At 35.1% G+C, this 21,836-nt stretch overlaps 1 pseudogene across 1 annotated transcript; it reads right to left on the bottom strand.

The window, feature by feature from the left end:
- Positions 1–17,502: 17,502 nt before the first annotated feature.
- LOC309792690 (tubulin alpha-1C chain-like) lies at positions 17,503–18,782 on the bottom strand (annotated as a pseudogene). Its single transcript has one exon. The product of its transcript is annotated as a tubulin alpha-1C chain-like (transcript).
- Positions 18,783–21,836: the final 3,054 nt, after the last annotated feature.

Genomic DNA, 21,836 nt, shown 5'->3' with positions numbered 1-21,836 from the left:
GGAGAAATCAAAAGCTTTACAGAGAAGCAAAAGCTAAGAGAATTCAGTACCACCAAACCAGCTCTATAACAAATGCTAAAGGAACTTCTCTAAGTGGGAAACACAAAAGAAGAAAAGGACCTGCAAAAACAAACCCAAAACAATTAAGAAAATGGTCATAGGAACATACATATCGATAATTACCTTAAATGTGAATGGATTAAATGCTCCAATCAAAAGACAGAGGCTTGCTAAGTGGATACAAAAACAAGACCCATCTATATGTTGGCTACAAGAGACCCACTTCAGACCTAGAGACACATACAGACTGAAAATGATGGGATGGGAAAAGATATTCCATGCAAATGGAAATCAAAATACAGCTGGAGTAGCAATACTCATATCAGATAAAATAGACTTTAAAATAAAGAATGTTACAAGAGACAAAAAACGACACTAGGTAATGATCAAGGGATCAATCCAAGAAGAAGATATGACAATTATAAATATATATGAACTCAACATAGGAGAACCTCAATGCATAAAGCAATTGTTAACAGCTATAAAAGAGGAAATTGACAGGAACACAATAATAGTGAGGGACTTTAACATCTCACTTACACCAATGGACAGAGCATCCAAAATGAAAATAAATAAGGAAACAGAAGCTTTAAATGACACAATAGACCAGATACATTTAATTGATATTTATAGGACCCTCCATCCAAAAACAGCAGATTACACTTTCTTCTCAAGTGTGCACGGAACATTCTCCAGGATAGATCACATCTTGGGTCACAAATCAAGCCTCAAAAATTTAAGAAAACTGAAGTCATATCAAACATCTTTTCTGACCACAACACTATGAGATTAGAAATGAATTATAGGGAAAAGAATGTAAAAAACACAAACACATGGAAGCTAAACAATACGTTACTAAATAACCAAGAGATCACTGAAGAAATCAAAGAGGAAATCCAAAAAAAAAAAAATACCTAGAGACAAATGACAATGAAAACATGATGATCCAAAACCTATGGGATGCAGCAAAAGCAGTTCTAAGAGGGAAGTTTATAGCTATATAAGCCTACCTCATGAAACAAGAAAAATCTCAAATAAACAATCTAACCTTAAACCTAAAGGAACTAGAGAAATAAGAACAAACAAAACCCAACATTAGCAGAAGGAAAGACATCGTAAAGATCAGAGCAGAAATAAATGAAATAGAAACAAAGAAAACGGCAGCAAAGATCAATAAAACTAAAAGCTGGGTTTTGAGAAGGTAAACAATATTGATAAACCATTAGCCAGACTCAAGAAAAAAGAGAGGACTGAAATCAATAAAATTAGAAATGAAAAAGGAGAAGTTACAACAGACACCACAGAAATACAAAGCATCCTAATAGACTACTACAAGCAACTCTATGCCAAAAAAAATGGACAACCTGCAAGAAATAGACAAATTTTTAGAAAGGTATAACATTCCAAGACTGAACCAGGAAGAAACAGGAAATATGAACAGAACAATCACAAGTAATGAAATTGAAACTGTGATTGAAATTCTTCCAACAAAAGTTCAGGACCAGATGGCTTCATAGGTGAATTCTATCAAACATTTAGAGAAGAGGTAACACTCATTGTTCTGAAACTCTTCCAAAAATTTGCAGAGGAAGGAACACTCCCAAACTCATTCTATGAGGCTACCATAACCCTGATACAAAAACCAGACAAATATACTACAAGAAAAGAAAACTAGAGACCCTTATCACTGATGAATATAGATGCAAACATCCTCAACAAAATACTAGCAAATGAATCCAACAACACATTAAAAGTATTATACACCACAATCAAGTGGGATTTATCCCAGGGATGCAAGGATTCTTCAACATACGCAAATCAATCAATGTGATACACCATATTAACAAATTGAAGAATAAAAACCATATGATCATCTCAATAGATGCAGAAAAAGCTTTTGACACAATTAAACACCCAGTTATTAAAAAAAAAAAAGCTCTCCAGAAAGTGGACATAGAGGGAACCTACCTCAACATAATAAAGGCCATATATGACAAACCCACAGCAAACATCATTCTCAATGATGAAAAACTGAAAACATTTCCTTTAAGATTAGGAACAAGACAAGGATGTGCACACTCACAACTGTTATTCAACATAGTTTTGGAAGTCCTAGCCCTGGCAATCAGAAAAGAAAAAGAAATGAAAGGAATATAAATTTGAAAAGAAGAAGTAAAACTGTCACTGTTTGCAGATGACATGATACTATACATAGAGAATCCTAAAAATGCCACCAGAAAACTACTAGAGCCAATCAATGAATTTGGTAAAGTTGCAGGATACAAAATTAATGCACAGAAATCTCTTGCATTCCTATACACCAATGATGAGAAATCTGAAGGAGAAATTAAGGAAATACCCCCATTTACCATTGCAACAAAAAGAATAAAATACCTAGGAATAAACCTGCCTAGGTAGACAAAAGACCTGTTTGCAGAAAAATATAAGACACTGATGAAAGAAACTAAAGATGATACCAACAGATGGAGAGATATACCATGCTCTTGGATTGGAAGAATCAATATTGTGAAAACGACTATAATTCCCATAGCAATCTACAGATTCAATTCAATCCCTACCAAATTACCAATGGCATTTTTTACAGAACTAGAACAAGAAGTCTTAAAATTTGTATGGAGACACAAAAGACCCTGAATAAACAAAGCATTCTTGGGGGAAAAAAATAGAGCTGGAGGAATCAGACTCCCTGACTTCAGACAATACTACAAAGCTACAGTAATCAAGACAATATGGTACTGGCACAAAAACAGAAATATAGATCAATAGAACAAGGTAGAAAGCCCAGATATACACCCACGCACCTATGGTCAACTAATCTATGACAAAGGAGGCAAGGAGAGTGTCTTTTCTCCAGTATATAGCGTCTCTCCAAGACTGTATGTATATATATACTATGTATAACTGTGCATTCATTTATTTTCACTACGGAGAGTTAAAGCTCGTAATTAATTTTTTTTATTTTACATAAGTACATAATTTGCATTTATCATGGAGAAAAGACACTCTCTTCAATAAGTGGTGCTGGGAAAACTGGACTGCTACATGTAAAAGAATGAAATTAGAACACTCCCTAACACCATACACACACACACAAAAAAAAACTCAAAATGGATTACAGACTTAATGTAAGACCAGACACTATAAAAATTTTGGAGGAAAATATAGGAAGAACACTCTTTGACATAAATCACAGCAAGATCTTTTTTGATCCACCTTCTAGAGTAATGGAAATAAAAACAAAAATAAACAAATGGGACCTAATGAAACTTCAAAGCTTTTGCACAACAAAGGAAACCATAAGGAAGATGAAAAGCCAAGCCTCAGAACGGGAGAAAATATTTGCAAACGAATCAACGGACAAAGGATTAATCTCCAAAATTTATAAACATGCAGCTCAATATTAAAGAAACAAACAACCCAATCCAAAAATGGGCAGAAGACCTAAATAGACATTTCTCCAAAGAAGACTTACAGATTGTCAAGAAGTACATGAAAAGCTGCTCAGCATCATTAATTATTAGAGAAATGCAAATCAAAACTACAATGAGGTATCACCTCACACCAGTTAGCATGGGCATCATCAGAAAATCTACAAACAACAAATGCTGGAGAGGGTGTGGAGAAAAGGGAACACTCTTGCACTGTTGGTGGGAATGTAAATTGATAGAGCCACTATGGAGAACAGTATGGAGGTTCCTTAAAAACTCAGAATAGAGCTACCATACAAGCCAGCAGTCCCACTACTGGGCATATACCCAGAGAAAGCCATAATTCAAAAAGACGCATGCACCCCAATATTCATTGCAGCACTATTTGCAATAGCCAGGTCATGGAAGCAACCTAAATGTGTATCAACAGATTAATGGATAAAGAAGATGTGGTACATTTATACAACTGAATATTACTCAACCATAAAAAGGAATGAAATTAGGTCATTTGTTGAGGCGTGGATGGATCTAGAGACTGTCATACAGAGTGAAGTAAGTCAGAAAGAGAAAAACAAATATCGTATATTAATGCATGTATATGGAACCTAGAAAAATGATACAGATGAACCAGTTTGCAGGGTAGAAGTTGGGACACAGATGTAGAGAACAAACGTACGGACACCAAGGGGGGAAAACCGTGGTGGGATGGGGATGATGGTGTGAAGAATTGGGTGATTGGGATTGACATGTATACAGTGATGTGTATAAAATTGATGACTAATAAGAACCTGCTATATAAAAAAGTAAAGAAAATGAAATTCCAAAATTAAAAAGAGAAACAAAAGAACAACTAATGCTAAACTTTCTTTGGGTTATTTGTATGGAAATATGTTAATAAAAACAAACAAACAAAACAAACAAAAACCTACAATGAGGTATCACCCCACACTGGTCAGAATGACCATCATCAAAACATCTACAAACAATAAATGCTGGAGAGGGTGTGGAGGAAAGTGAACCCTCTTGCACTGTTGGTGGGAATGTAACTTGATACAACCACTATGGAGAACAGTATGGAGGTTCATTAAAAACTAAAACTAGAATTACTGTATGACCTAGCAATCCTACTCCTGAGCATGTATTCATAGAAAACCATAATTACAAAATTTACATACACCCCAGTGTTCATTGTAGCACTATTTACAATAGCCAGGACATGGAAGCAACCTAAATGTCCATCAACAGAGGAATGGATAAAGAAGATGTGTTCATGTGTACAATGGAATACTACTCAGCCATAAAAAGGAGCAAAATTGTGCCATTTGCAGAGACGTGGATGGACCTAGAGACTGTCATACAGAGTGAAGTAAGTCAGAAAGGGAAAAACAAATATCATATATTACCTCATATATGTGGAATCTACAAAAATGGTACAGATGAACCTATTTGCAAAGCTGAAATAGAGACACAACCATAGAGGGCAAACATGGACACCAAGGCAGGAAAGGAGGGTGGGATGGCTTGGGAGATTGGGATTGATATATATACGTTACTATGTATACAATAGATAACTAATGAGAACTTACTGTATAGCACAGGGAACTCTGCTCAATGCTCTGGTGACCTAAATGGGAAGGAAATCCAAGAAAGAGGGGATATATGTATATATATATATAGCTGATTCACTTTACTGTACAGTGGAAATTAACACAACATTGTAAAGTAACTATACCCCAATAAAAATTAAACAAAAAACTTCAATTATCAATGTTGCAAAGGCAACCTTGATACTAGAGAATCCAGTTGGAGACTGAGGGATTCTCTATGAGCCAGTTCACTAGGGAAAATGAAGACTTCTGAAGAATGGAAGGAAGATATCAGAGAGAAATAGAGGAGGGGAAAAATACCCATAACAAGAATAGATAATTTTTTTTAAAAAAATTGATTTAACACTGGTTTTTATTTCTGAATGGTAGAAATTGATATAGGAAAGACAGAGAAAATACTCAACTGCATTAGAAGTAAAAGTTATGGGTGTATTCTCATAAAGTTAATCTCTTATATCTCAGAGCCACTCTCTGATGTCATCGTGGCTGTTAGCTTGTTTGATGATGAATCACAGGGTTTCTGTCCATGAGGCACTCACAGGCATAAGTAGAAACAAGATATATAAATAAACAAATTCCACTAAAATAAAAGTATGTCATGTTCACAGGGAGCACTTGATTATCTATATGGACCTAGTCTTCAGAGATGCAGGTCTCCACATGGACTGAACTGCATGTTTTCTTCTGTCTTTATACACTTTCACATGCCAGAAACATGCCCCCATTCTTGCTGAATACAGATTTATAACCACAGTTTTATTTAAATTTCCAATTTTATATTCATTAAAATATAGGAGGCTTGAAATAGCAAAAATCTGCATCTTGCAGATGCGATATGTGATATTGCCCTTTCCTAGATGTTGGCCATTCAAACAGGTGTGTATACCTTTTTCAAAGATAAGATATCAGAGGGGGAGAACCCTAGTACTGAGACCGTGGGTAATTCTAGAAAATGGCAGATTACTAATTACTTGGCAATATTATTATGGTTATTAGTTTTATGATATCAGTTATTTTTGCCTTCCCCTGCTAGAGTACAGGATGGTATCTTTTTCTGTTATATTTACTAATATCTGCCAAATGGCTAGAACAATGCTTGGATTTGCAGGTACTCAGTGAAAAACAAAATGTATCATTGAATAAATAAATGCATTGAGGGTAGAACCATGGCAAACATTAGAGAAGGGTATGTTTATATGTGCATACACACACATCCCCCCTAACCAAGGGGAAAATACGATTGCTTTTCATTTTTCAAATGAAAAAAGTGTGAAAGAAAAGTGTTGCCTGCCATATCAGGAAACAAAGGGTGTTTCAACACTCAAGCCATTGCAGCCACCCCCAGTGGTGCACCCTGAGGGGACTCAGGGTGGGAAAGAACAGGATACTGACCCTAGATAGCTAAAGTGCATATCAAAAGAATGATTTCAATCAGCCCAGACTCTTGCATCTTCCCACACATAACGTACTACATTCCTTAACTTTAGATGTCTGGTTTTCTTTCACAGTAATCTTTTGAAGTCCAGACTATCTGGTCTTTATTGCAAAAAAATTCCTATATATCCTGGTTCCTCCCTTACATCTTTGGAGCAGTCCCTCTGAGTTCTCTAAGAGGTTGCATCCTGGGCTTAAGTCCTCAGTTTTGTCCACCAAATAAAAACACAATTCTCAGCTTTTAACTTGTGCATTTTTCTTGCAGTCAAGAAAGGTAAAATTGGTTGATGGGATTTGGAGACTAAAGAAAAATTTAACCTTTTTTTTGTATTACTTAAGACAATGTAATTAACCTGGCTTTGGAATTCCTATTAAATTTTAGTAAGATTACTTTGTTGTGGGAGTGTAATTTATTTATTTTTAATTAAAATATAATTGACATACAATATCATCTTAGTTTCAGGTCTACATCATAGTGATTCTATATTTATATACATTTTGAAATGGTCTCCACAATATCTAGTGACCATCTATTGCCATACAGAGTAATTACAATGTATTGACTCTTTCTTATGACTTAGTTATTTTATAACTGGAAGTTGTACCTCTTAATCCATTTCACCTATTTTGCACAATCTCCCAATCTCCTCTTCTCTCTGGCCTATACCAGTTTGTTCTCTGTACCTGTAAGTCTGTTTCTGTTTTGTTTGTTTTTTGGTTTTGGGTTTTTACTAAGATTCCACATGTAAATGAGATTGTTTAGTATCTGTCTTTGATTTATTTCACTTAGCATGATGCCCGCAAGTTCTATCCATGTTGTTGCAAATGGGAAGATCACGTTCTCTTTTATGACTGAATAATATTCCACTGTATATGTACGTATATATGAATGTGTGTATGTATATATATATATATATATATATATAATATCTATATATAATATAGATATATATTATATATATATAATATATATATACACATACATATATATATATATATATATATATATATATATATATATGACATTTTCTTTATCCATTCATCCATCAATGAACACTTAGGTTGTTTACATACCTTGGCTATTGTAAATAATGCTGCAGTGACCATAGGGGTGCAGATATTTTTTCTAGACATGCAGTTTTCATTTTCTTCAGATGAATACCCAGAAAGGAAATTGATGGATTCAATGGTAGTTCTATTTTGTTTTTTTTAATTTCCTGAGGAAACTTCATACTCTTTTCCATAGTGGCTGCACCAATTTACATTCCCACCAACAATACAAGAGTATTCCCTTTTCTTCACATAGTCACCGACACATGCTGTTTTTTTGTCTTTTTGATAATCACCATTCTGAGAGTTATGAGGTGATGGCTCATAGTGATTTCGATTTGCATTTCCCTGATAATTACTTCCACCCTTTGCCTATCCCCATTCTCTAATCCCTGCCAATCTTATCCTTGTACACTTCATGATCATAGCATTACAAATTAACAATGAAGAAGGTATATTTTATTTTATTAATTTGCTGACAGAAAAATTTACACTCTTTAGAATTCCAGACTTTTCCTAATTTAATTCCAACTTTATATTAAAATACATCAATTTTAACCTCCAAAAAAGTTCCAAAAAGAGAATACATATTTCCCTATATATATCTTATACATTTTGGTCTTTATCTCTTGGTATCACACTATCATCTATTCCAGATCTATTTTCATTACATTTGAGTAAGGAGTTGTTCTACATGCCTATTTTAAGGATGCTCACTTAGACTTTGTCATACAAAAAAATATAATGCAAAGTCCCAGTTCTCAAATGTTGACTTTTTGTTGTTGGTCTCTTTTGGGCTTAGAAAAGAACACAAAAAATATTCTTTCTTTATACTATTAAGATATAAATGAGCCCTAACAGAATGCTAGACAATTCATCAGTCACAGGGCCTTTCTTAGTGCAATTTAAGAGGTGACAAATATCTACAACCAACAGGAATTAAAATAAATATTTTATGTATATGAATTTTGCATTTACTGGTAGTCTCTCAACAGAACTAGACTGGACAAATCATATTTCAGAAGACTTGGATGGATTTCTCTGTTTTCCACTGGCAGCAGGAAAAGCAGGAAAAAAACAAATCCAAAATGTCAGGATTTCTTCTTGACTAAATTTACCTACAAAATTTAGCAAGCAGTTCTGCTAAATAACTAAATTAAACAGATAAACTCAATCAGTCTTTGGAACAATGATGAAAATAACTACCATCTATTGAGCACATCTGTGCCCAGTACATTTTTTTCATTTACCTTCTAATTATTTATATATTTATTTTATTATTTTTAAACATCTTTATTGTAGTATAATTGCTTTAAAATGGTGTGTTATTTTATTATTATTATTAGTTTCTCCTTTATAACAAAGTGAATCAATCATGCATATACATCTGTTCCCACATCCCTTCCCTCTTGCATCTCCCTCCCTCCCACCCTCTCTATTCCACCCCTCCAGGTGGTCACAAAGCACCGAGCTGATCTCCCTGTGCTATGCGGCTGCTTCCCACTATCTATCTACCTTACGTTTGGTACTGTATATATGTCCATGCCACTCTCTCACTTTGTCCCATCTTAACCTTCCCCCTCCCCATATCCTCAAGTCCATTCTCTAGTAGGTCTGTGTCTTTATTCCCATCTTGCCCCTAGGTTCTTCATGACCTTTTTTTTTTTCTTAGATTCCATATATATGTGTTAGCATACAGTATTTGATTTTCTCTTTCTGACTTACTTCACTCTGTATGACAGACTCTAGGTCCATCCACCTCAGTACAAATAACTCAATTTTGTTTCTTTTTATGGCTGGGTAATATTCCATTGTATATATGTGCCTCATCTTGTTTATCCATTCATCTGTTGATGGACATGTAGGTTGCTTCCATATCCTGGCTATTGTAAATAGAACTGCAATTGTGTTACATGACTCTTTTTGAATTATGGTTTTCTCAGTGTATATGCCCAGTCGTGGGATTGCTGAGCCCTATAGTAGTTCTATTTTTAGTTTTTTAAAAAACCTCCATACTGTTCTCCATAGTGACTGTATCAATTTACATTCTCACCAACATTGCAAAAGGTTTCTCTTTTCTCCACACCCTCTCCAGCATTTATTGTTTGTAGATTTTTTGATGATGGTTATTCTGACAGGTGAGAGATGATATCTCATTGTAGTTTTGATTTGCATCTCTCTAATGATTAATGATGTTGAACATTCTTTCATGTGTTTGTTGGCAGTCTGTATATCTTCTTTGGAGAAATGTCTATTTAGATCTACTGCCCATTTTTGGATTGGGTTATTTGTTTTTTTTATATATATATATTGAGCTGCATGAGGTGCTTATAAATTTTGGAGACTAATCCTTTGTCAGTTGCTTCATTTGCAAATATTTTCTCCCATTCTGAGGTATGTCTTTTGGTCTTGTTTATGATTTCCATTGCTTTGCAAAAGCTTTTAAGTTTTATTAGGTCCCATTTGTTTATTTTTGTTTTTATTTCCATTTCTTTAGGAGGTGGGTCAAAAAGGATCTTGCTGTGATTTCTGTCATGGATTGTTCTGCCTATATTTCCCTCTAAGTGCTTAATAGTGTCTGGCCTTACATTTAGGTCTTTAATCTATTTTGAGTTTATTTTTTGTGTATGGTGTTAGGGAGTGTTCTAATTTCATTCTTTTACATGTAGCTGTCCAGTTTTCCCAGCATCACTTATTGAAGAAGCTGTCTTTTCTCCACTGTATATTCTTGCCTCATTTATCAAAGATAAGGTGACCATATGTGCATGGGTTTATCTCTTGGCTTTCCATACTATTCCATTTATATATATTTCTGTTTTTGTGCCACCTACCACACTGTCTTGATTACTGTAGCTTTGGAGTATAGTCTGAATTCAGGTAGCCTGATTCCTCTAGCTCCATTTTGCTTTCTCAAGATTGCTTTGTCTATTCGGGGTCTTTTTTGTTTCCATACAAATTGTGAGATTTTTTGTTCTAGCTCTGTGAAAAATGCCATGGGTAATTTCATAGAGATTGCATTGAATCTGTAGATTGCTTTGGATAGTATAGTCATTTTCACAGTGTTGATTCTTCCAATCCAAGAACATGGTATATGTCTCCATCTATTTGTATCATCTTTAATTTCTTTTTTCAGTGTCTTATAATTTTCTGCATACAGGTCTTTTGTCTCCTTAGGTAGGTTTATTCCTAGATATTTTATTCGTTTGTTGCAATGGTAAATGGGATTGTTTTCTTAATTTCACTTTCAGATTTTTTCATCTTTAGTGTATAGGAATGCAACATATTTCTCTGCATTAATTTTGTATCCTGCTACTTTACCAAATTCATTGATTAGTTCTAGTAGTTTTCTGGTAGCATCTTTAGGATTCTACATTTTTAATTGATCTCATTTAATCATTGTAACATCCTTCTGAGGTAGGTTCTATTTTCATCTGTACTTTAAAAATGTGGAAGTTCAAGATTAAATAGTAAGAAACATTGTGTAATTATTGTGTGACAGGTACAACAAACATGATCTCATCTAAACCTAGTAAGAGCTCCATGAGGTGGGTTCCACTTGTACTCCCATTTGTCAATGAAGACACACACACACACACACACACACACACACACACACACACACAAGAACTTGCCCAAGGTAACTTACCTAGTAGTAGAAGAAGACTCAAATTCAGTTTTTTCCCACTCTAGAAACTCAATTATTAACCACTTGTAATGCCTTTCACTGATTTTTTACTAATATGCACCAAACAGAGTTAGGTGTCAAATAGAACTGACATTGTATCCTGTCTCTGACATAGAGCAGCTGCCATTTTAACCTTTGTGAAACTCAGTTTCTTCTGTAAAATTAAATGTCTATCTCATAGGGTTGCTTGATGTTTAAATGGCATTGATATATAAAACATTTAGCACAGGGCTTGGTACTTAGTAAATACTCTATAAATGATAGCTGCTATTATTTTTAAGTATTAGACCCACTATTTTCTTAATAAATGTAAGGTAAATAGTAGAAGATGCTTAATGCTAGTGCAAAAAATTAATAACCATATTATAAAAGGAAATAAAATTTTAGAAATATAATAAATCATAAATCTTACATCTACATAGTGCTGAAGAATGTACACTGTAGAGAATAGATGAGTATCAGACATTGTATTTTTCTACTTGAAACTAATTAGTTTCTCTTGCATTAGTTAAAGCTCTTCCTCTACCACATGGGAACAACAGAGGTAATGAGTGATTAGTCATTTTTCTGCTTTGAATAATGATTGAGCTGGGACTCTTCCAATCAAGTCTCTTAATACATACCCACAATCATCCTTATATCATGTACAGTATACCAGAATAGACGTCAGGCTACTGGTCTTATATATACTTGAATTTTAAGTACAAAATTACTTTACATAGTTCTGTATTAGTATTGCATTATGAAAATTTAACATGTATACAAATGACAGTTATCAAGAAGCAGACTGTGTAGCATAAATACAATTTTATGTATGTATATCCTAAAAATCATATTCACTGTTACTTAAAATAAATCTGGCACTATGTACCATAAAGGAAACAGAAAAATATAAGCATTCAAAAATAGGAGAGGTCTTTGAAAAGTATCATGGTTATAAGAAGTTCATTTTCTTCTATTTTTCTAAGTCAATGAAATTGAGAGGAAATAGTTGAGTCTGGAGAAAAATGCTTATTAAATAGCATAAATATATTTAATTAAAAAACTATTTTCTTTGAACAGATATTATGTGTAGCAAATAAAAATCAATTAAGTAGATATTCCTATTTTTTAAATTTGCTTAACTATAGTTTTTGTACACACTAGTGAGAATGAAAAATGGTACTACCACTTTGAAAGACAGTTTGGCAATTTCCTACAAAATGTACTCTTACTATATGATACAGCAATTCTGCTTCTTGTTATTTACCCCAAGTTGTGTAAGTTACACAAAAACCTACATACATGTGTTGACAGCAGCTTTATTCACAATTGTCAAAACTTGGAAACAACTAAGATGTCCTTCAGTAGGTGAATGCATAAATAAACTGTAGAAAATCCATACAAGGGAATATTATTCAAAGCTAAAAAGAAATTAACTGTCAAGACATAAAAGAAACTTAAATGCCTATTGCTAAGTGAAAGTAGCCAATCTGAAAAGACTTCATACTGTATGACTTGAACTATATGACATCACAGAAAAGGCAAAACTAGGGAGAAAAAGTTCAGTGATTGTGGTGAACAGGTGCAATTAAGGGGGAGAGATGCATAGGTGGACCACAGAGGCTTTTTAGGGCAGTGAAAATACTGTTTGATAATGATGGATATATGTTATTATACTTCTCTCCAAACCTACAGAATGTGCAACGCCAAGAGTGAAACACAATGTAAACTATGGACTTGGATGATTATGACGTGTCAATGTAGGTTCATCTTTGGTTCAAAAGAAAAAAATGACCATTCTGGTAAAAAATGATGATGGGTGAGGCTATGCATGTATGAGGACAGGGAATATATGAGAAGTCTGTGTACCTTTCTCTCAATTTTAATCCTTAAAAACTCTCTATTCTTGGAAATACACATGTTAAGCAAGTTTTGAAATGGTACTAAGTAGGATTTGTATGTCATAATTTTGTATCATTTTGACTTTTTTCAGCTAAATGAGCTAGGTGACAAAGTTTGAGAGATACTTGCAGATAAGAAAATCAGCAATAAAAACAATTACAACAGCAATTGACATGCTTTCGAATCCTGAATGAGGAAGAAAGGAAAGCTAGAATATAGCTAATAGATTGGTAGGAAACACGTTGGTGAAAAAAAGGATGTCTCTGTGTTTCAAAAGTAGATATATTGAATAGGAGAGACTGAGAACTAGAAAAGCATGAGATCAGATAATGGAATTTTGTAGTATAAATATTAATTGGTTATTGCTGGATTATGACAAAGTTTTAGGTTGTTGCCAAGAGGTATATGAGGATGTATGTGGCATGAAGTTTAGAGCCATTGATGTTGAAGAAGAGAAACAATTATAAAACGTGGATTAAATATCAATTAATGAAGACACTTATCTCCTAAGATAATGGGGGTACTTAAAGACATACATAAGGCCAGTGACTTAATCTTCAGTGAGTAAGAGTGATGACAAAGAGTGAAAGACAGTATTATGACCAGATGATTTGAATTCAACAGTTTCTCTCAAGAATCAATGATTAATAGTTTGAAATAGTAACTATCATAAGAACAACATCTGCATTCCTGTTCTTGATAGCCTCATCCCTGACATCAATGTGTGATTGCTGGAAGGTCATCAACATGAAGTTGAATGGACCACAGGAGAGGGCACTTATTTCGCAGAGACTAGGGTTTGTATAAGAAAAGGAAAGAATGGACAGAAAGAATATCCATTGTAGTTGATTTATAGTGAAACCAGCTAACAGATCAAAAAAAGCATAAATCTGGCAGAGAGGACAGAAGTGGAAGCATAAGTTAGAGGCATAATAGGTATTATTTTCAAGAGAATTGATTGTTAAACTGATTTAGCATCTCAAGGTAGTGAAAGGTGACAGAGATAAGAAGTGTTGGAATTAGCTGATATATAGGTATCTATTGGAACTTTGTGCAAAAGTCCATCCAAGATAGTTACAACACAACCGGAAGCATTTGGTGCCGTTTGAGAGTAATGTTTTATTTTTGTTAAACAGTTGCTCACACTTCTACATAAAAGTTTCGTTGGAAAAATAGATGGTAAATCTCCTATTAGCTCTTCTTCCAAGGAGAAAGATGTTTATTTAAAAGAGAAAAAGTGATCAGACAACAGTGATGAATTCTTTTAAATATATATATTATATAAATATTATATATATATAATATTTATATTATATTATATATATATATATAATTTGTAAGATAGCCTTTAAAAAACTCTATTTTTCAGGAAGAAGCATATGTTTCTTATTCTCATACTACTATATCTGGTTTAAAACACTTACTTCTCTACTGTTCCTGTAAATCACCCAGAAGCAGCTTATATTTGTGTGATTCTAAGCCACATATGTCTCATTATTGAATTATACCCTTTTCTGACTTTTTCTGATAAGGCTAAATTGAACTGATGTGAGAGAAACATACTTCTTACTGGAAATGTTCATTTTTCATAGGCAGCATTCCAGTATCATGCACCAAACAAACGTAGAAACAAATTCTGAATTCTACACAGGCAGTTTTGGGAAAAACAGTCACAGTTTTACAGTATTGTTCATAAGCAGAACAATAATATTAACGGTTGTAAAGGATGGATATTGTTCTAACTTCTCCAATGCTGTTTAATTAGTTCTCATAGTCATCCTTTTATTAGACCACAGAAGGTTAGACTGGGACAGGCATGTGCTTTTCTGTCAGGCAGTCTTGACTCTTCAGGACTCTGTGGTTGATTGGAATTTACTGGTGATATAAGGCTACCTGACCACAGAGCCTGGACTATTAATTATTGCACTGTACTGCCCCTCATAGTACCAAGTCATATGGCTGGAATGAGGAATAAATAAAATATTTATCTCTCTTATCCTCTCCCTTCATTTTACTGTATAGGACAATAACATTATTTTTCCAGAATTTTATAACTCTCAGCTGGTAGAACCAAGATTAAAAAACAAACAAAAACAAAAGCCATACCACAACTTCACACCCAGTGCACTTTCCAATATAATGTAGTTTTCTCATCTTTGAGAACATGTTTAAAGTAAAATTGTTTTACTTAAGTAAATAAAATGAAACTTGGTGAGGGCTATAATCATTCAGTTTTTAGTCCTGCAAAAGTTTAGTAGTGGAAGAAATTAGCAATCGTGAGAATGGTATTGTGCTTACTCTATAGTTTCATAGTAATTATATGTATATTGGAAATATTGGTTAATTTATCTTTCCCTCCCTTATAATTTCATATATTTAAAAATAATATCCAAGAATCAGAGAGCTGTTCTTTTTGTTGTTAAGATTTAAAGATCATCAGTTGAAATGATTACTCATTAATTTATTCATATTCTAATTTACTTAAAACAAAAAATACAAAGTATTTTTATTTTTAATAAAGGTTGGATATATTTATGATTTGCTATACATAGAGTGAAATGATTACTAGTCAAGCTAATTAACATATCAGATCCTCACAAGGTTATCATTTTGTGTGTGTGATGAGAGCACAAGAAATCTACTCTGTCAGCAAATTTCTGACAGCCGAAACTAACAACACTGTAAAGCAATTATACTCCAATAAAGATGTTTAAAAAAAATCTATAGGGCTTCCCTGGTGGCGCAGTGGTTGAGAGTCCGCCTGCCGATGCAGGGGACACAGGTTCGTGCCCCTATCCCGGAAGATCCCACATGCCGTGCAGCGGCTGGGCCCGCGAGCCATGGCCGTGGAGCCTGTGTGTCCGGAGCCTGTGCTCCGCAATGGGAGAGGCCACAGCAGTGAGAGGCCTGCGTACAGCAAAAAAAAAAAAAAAAAAAAAAAAAAAAAAAAAAATCTATAGTCATCATGCTGTACATTAGATCTCTAGACTTCTTCATCCTGTATCACTGCAACTTTATGCCCTTTGACCAACATTTCCCATTTTTCCCACCTTCCCTCCTCTGTTTTACTCTCTGCTTCTATATCTTCAAGGAGATTTTGCCTTTGGCAACAACATGAATGAACCTAGAGGACATTAGGCTGAGTGAAAATAAGCCAGACACAAAAACAAGTGAGATCATGCACTTTTTTTTCTACGTTGAATCTACAAAATTGTGTTTTTTTAATCCAAAACTAAATTGAGTGCTAGAATAAGCTAGACACTGATTTCAAAAATATATAGTAAAGAAAATGCCCGTTATAAATACAGTTTTTCTATCTTTGTATGGGTGCTTAGAATCTAAATATTTTATTTATTTTCCTGCTCCTTAGAATAATAGGAAATTGACATATTGCTAAGACTATCTCATGGGAAAATGCCTCTTCCTTTAAATTCCTATAACCAGTATCCATTGGCCTCTTAGCTACAGTTTCTCTAGATTCCAACTTGTCTTTCCTCTACTATAAGGATAACCTGAATTTATGTTGTAATAACTATCCTTTAGTAAGGGATTAAGAGTCTAGTGGAGATTCCTGCACCAGAATACAATGAACTACTTTAATATCTTGAATTCTAAAGAGATCTTGATTGAATATAATCAGAGGAATTTAAAGCTCTATTATCATGTGGTGGCAATCTTTTGAGTGCCCACTAGTTTCCAAGTATATGTTCTTGAAGATGAAATATTTATCTTTTTAAGAGTTAATTATCTGAATGGTTCTGCATTGGTTTATCCCCAATTAGATGCAGCCTTTCCTCTCCATAGGGAGGATACAAATACCACGCATTTTTATTTACCTTAGAGATAACAAAGGACAAAGTATATGTCTTTTTAAATTTTGAATTGATGGGTTCATTTTCAACTGTATGATTGCCAAATTTGTGTCTTCTAAAGAAATTTATGCTATAAAGCTATATGATTTTTCACATATAATTTGTGGAATGCTGCTTGCAAATGCCCACCCTAACTAATTTTGTGAAGTTGATCTGAAAACTTCATTTCCTTGACACTGTTTCAAGATTCATTAATAATGAGCTCTCATGAATATATGGAGATGATACGTCAGAGCCTGTAGCATCTCTGCACTGTTTGTGGATAGGCAATGAATATCTATTAATTTGTTCTTAGTCTCCAACCTGATCTCTTAGCATTAAACATTAACTAGTTATTTATTTATTTTGACATTGAAAATAGAAATATCACTTTTATTGACAAGATAGGGCCACAAAGGGCAGCTCCACAGAACACAAATAAGACAATCTTAAGACAAGAGTGTAAAACTGTAGGAGACAGGTTAATACTCTTCACCCTCATCCTCTCCCACCTCCGCTCCAACCTCCTTGTAAACCTTCTCAAGGACAGCCATGTCCTCACAGGCTTCAAAAAACTTTCCTTACTCCATGACCTCACCCACGTACCACTGAACAAAGGCACGCTTGGTATACATTAGTTTAAACTTGTGGTTCAGGCAAGCCCAGGCCTCAGAGATGGCTGTGGTGCTACTCAGCATGCACAGAGAAAGCTGTACTTTGGCCAGGTTTCCACCAGGTACCACAGTGGGAGGCTGGTAATTATTGCCAACTTTGAAGCCTGTCTAGTCCACAAACTGGATGGTATGCTTGGTCTTGATGGTAGCAATGGCAGCATTGACATCTTTGGGAACCACATCACCATGGTACAATAGGCAGTAAGCCATGTATTTACCATGGTGAGGGTCATATTTCATCATCTCGTTGGCTGGCTCAAAGCAATCATTGGTGATTTCTGCTACAGTAAGCTGTTCATGGTAGGCTTTCTCAGCAGAGATGACAGGGGCATATGTAGCTAGAGGGAAGTGGATGTGGGGATAGGGCACCAAGCTTGTCTGGAATTCTGTCAGATCAATTTTTGGGGCTCCATCTAATCTCAGGGAAGCAGTGATGGAGGACACTATTTGGCTCATGAGGTGATTAAGATTAGTGTAGGTTGGGTACTCAATATTGAGGTTTCTACAACAGAAGTAATAGATGGCCTCATTGTCTACCATGAAGGCACAGTGAGTGCTCCAGGGTGGTGTGTGTGGTGAGGACGGAGTTGTAGGGCTCAGTTACAGCTGAGGAAACCTGGGGGTGCTGGGCAAATGAAGAACTCCAGCTTGGACTTCTTGCCATAGTCAACAGAGAGACGTTCCATCAGCAGGTATGTAAACCTAGAGCCAGTGCCCCCACCAAAGCTGTGGAAACCAAGAAACTCTGAAGACCTGTATAGTATTTCCAAATCTGGTCCAAGACAAGGTCAATGATCTCCTTGCCAATGGAGTAGTGACTGCGGGCATAGTTATTGGCAGCATCTTCCTTGCCTGTGAGGAGTTGCTCAGGGTGGAAGAGCTGGCAGTAGGTGTTAATGCAAACTGCATCAATGACCGTGGGTTCCAGGTCTACAAACTGATGTGGGCACATGCCTGCCAGTGCCTGTCTTGCTGAAGAAGGTGTTGAAGGAGTTATCCCTTCCCCCAATAGTCTTGTCACCGGACATCTGGCCATTGGGCTGGATGCCATGTTCCAGGCAGTAGAACTCTCAGAAGGCATTGCTGATGGGGACACCAGCCTGCTCCCAGAAGGCACTGCTGATAAGGACATCAGCCTGGTCAACATGAATGGAGATGCACTCACACATGTCTGAGACTTGTAGGGTTCTGTGGCACTGGAAGTGGTGAGGGGACAGCCACAAAGATCTCCCACTAACATTAAGAAGTAGTCAAACATTAACTATTTAAAAAGCAGTTCATTAGATATATTATTTTTTATTTTAAAAGTATACATGTGCATTCATATACATATTATATATAGGAAGATAATATGCAACAAAATAGCAATAATACTTTTCACTGCATAAGAAAATGAGAAAAAAAATTATTATCCTTATTTCTATATTTTTAAAATTTTTTTCACTGAAGTTTACAAGAAACAATACCAATACAGTTATAGCAACAATACAATTTGTTTTTACCAGTGATTTTTAACTGACCAGTACTCATAAACGCATTTAGAGAGCTAATATTATGACTGTTTTGTACAAAAGAATCCACCCTCATCTTGATTGCCTTACATAAATAAGTGATAAGATTGAATCCATATATTACAACCATAAATCTTGTACATTCCCCACTATGATTTTAAAAGAAAAAGAAAAAACAAAGTGCTGACCTTTTTAGGACTAAGAATAAATACCTAAGAGTAGGGAGAGAAGAGAAACTCAACCATCAGAGAAAGATAATTGGGCAAATTGAGACTCAACATATACCTTCCAACACAGCCAAGATCTGGGTAGTTGGGCATTCAGAAGGGCAGGCTTTCTGGGCAAGGGACAGAGCACCAGGAAATCAAAGCTATGGACAGAAAATGATCGTGGGATTGATGGAGATGTAGGAAAATTTAGAGAATAAAATTGTATTAAATAAGTGCCTAAATCATATTCACATATGTTTTTAATACAATTTTGGTGAACAAACAAAAAAAGTAAATAAAAAGTGAAGAGAATATATCTAGATAGTTAGGAGGCATCTGTTTCCTCAACTATATATTTGTTGCCTAATTTATGATGAAAATAGATAAATTTTATTGTGTACTTTGTATATGCTTCTCAGTATGCTAAGAACTTTAAACACACTTTTATTTAAATACCTGAACAATTCACTTAAATAGATATTTTTGTCCCCATTTTTATTTATTTATTTATTTATTTATTTATTTATTTATGCATTACGCGGGCCTCTCACTGCTGTGGCCTCTCCCGTTGCGGAGCACAGGCTCCGGACGCGCAGGCTCAGCGGCCATGGCTCACAGGCCCAGCCACTCTGCGTCACGTGGGATCTTCCCGGACCGGGGCACGAACCCGCATCCCCTGCATCGGCAGGCGGACTATCAACCACTGCGCCACCAGGGAAGCCCTGTCCTCATTTTTAAATGACAAAATCAAAACTCAGAAGATTAAGTAACTTGGCCAAAGTAAGTCATTTAGGTAGTGGCAGAGACAGGATTTGACACTGCATTGCCTGCATTCCAAGTTGAAGGGATTATTTCTTTTAGTATAAGGACACTTACATTCAAGAAATTTGAACTCCAGTGACTTCATGGTTACCAAGTCTCACTATTCAGTTATGTGTGCTTTAGAAATACTTATTCTTATCCTGTATATATAATCTTTGAAAATGTCATCTGTGTATTATGCTAATAAAGCAAGTTGCATAAAAACATGGTATGACTTTACAATTCAATCCAGACAAAAACTTTAATTAGAAAGTCATAGAGGGCTTCCCTGGTGGCACAGTGGTTGAGAATCTGCCTGCTAATGCAGGGGACACGGGTTCGAGCCCTGGTCTGGGAAGATCCCACATGCCGCAGAACAACTGGGTCCGTGAGCCACAGCTACTGAGCCTGCGCATCTGGAGCCTGTGCTCCAGCAACAAAAGAGGCCTCGATAGTGAGAGGCCCACGCACCATGATGAAGAGTGACCCCCCGCTTGCCACAACTAGAGAAAGCCCTCGCACAGAAGTGAAGAACCAACATAGCCAAAAATAAATAAATAAACAAAAAAGTGGGTTTAAAAAAAAAAAAAAAGAAAGTCATAGAAAAATTTCCTCTTACAAATTATCCAAAATTTGCTCCCTCACAACCATCTGCTATTCATACTTCTCTTACATGGAAGTCACATATCTCGGTTTGTGAAAATTTAGTTAGTGCTATGGTAGTGCCAGTACCTATCATAGCAGTAAGTATGGTAGAACCAGGATTTTTTTTTTTAATGTGTCATGTACCTTAGTCATAGCTATAGCTATGGTTATCTAATACCTTCAACTAATAACAAAAGGGTCTGCAAAAGAGATTTTGTATTTTCTGTTCTTTTTTCAACATCTATAGCCTTCTGACATCATCTGACTGGAAACAGCTTTTATGTTATAGTATGTATAGTATGAAATAAAAGTGGCCTGAAATTAAAATACACATATATTTTTGAGCATTGTAATTTCACATTTATGAATATTGTTACTACAGTTACAAAGTTTGCTCATCTTTACATTTGAAAATAATTCTTAATAACAAAAAAAAAATAGTAATAATGCCTAGCTCTCTGGCATTATTATTCTCCAATGATCAGCCCAGCTGGCAATTTAAATTTTTTAGTTATAGAGAATTTTATAAATTAAAGAAGCCCTCACTACTCCCTATTGATCCAACTTCTTTATACTAAACAAGGCAAGCGATCATGTACAATTTCTTATTTGACAAGACACTACTAAAGAAAAAAAAGAGTAATGTATTTCAGTACATTAAGAAGTAGAACACATATCATCAGTTTCAATACTTTTCTCAATTTATTTGACAAATGTTTATTGGATAACTACTGTGCATAAAAAACTGTGCTGGGCACAAAGAATACAGCAGTGAACCTGAACATCTACCCTGATAAATAAAAATATCTACCCTGATAAAACATAATTTTGAGGGAAAGACAGGAAAAAGGATAAAATAGAGAAGAGTCAAGTAGAAATAAGTGCTAAGGAGAAAAAGAATAGGGGGGAGAAAGAGGGAAACAGAGGGAGAGATGCATATGAGGATACTAGTTTAGGAACAGTGGTCAGGGAAGGC

The sequence above is a fragment of the Mesoplodon mirus genome, assembly GCF_964341445.2.
Source record: "Mesoplodon mirus genome assembly, chromosome: 2".
Lineage (NCBI taxonomy): Eukaryota > Metazoa > Chordata > Mammalia > Artiodactyla > Ziphiidae > Mesoplodon > Mesoplodon mirus.
Note: the sequence above shows the minus strand (reverse complement) of the source record. Positions and strands in the feature narration are given on the sequence as shown.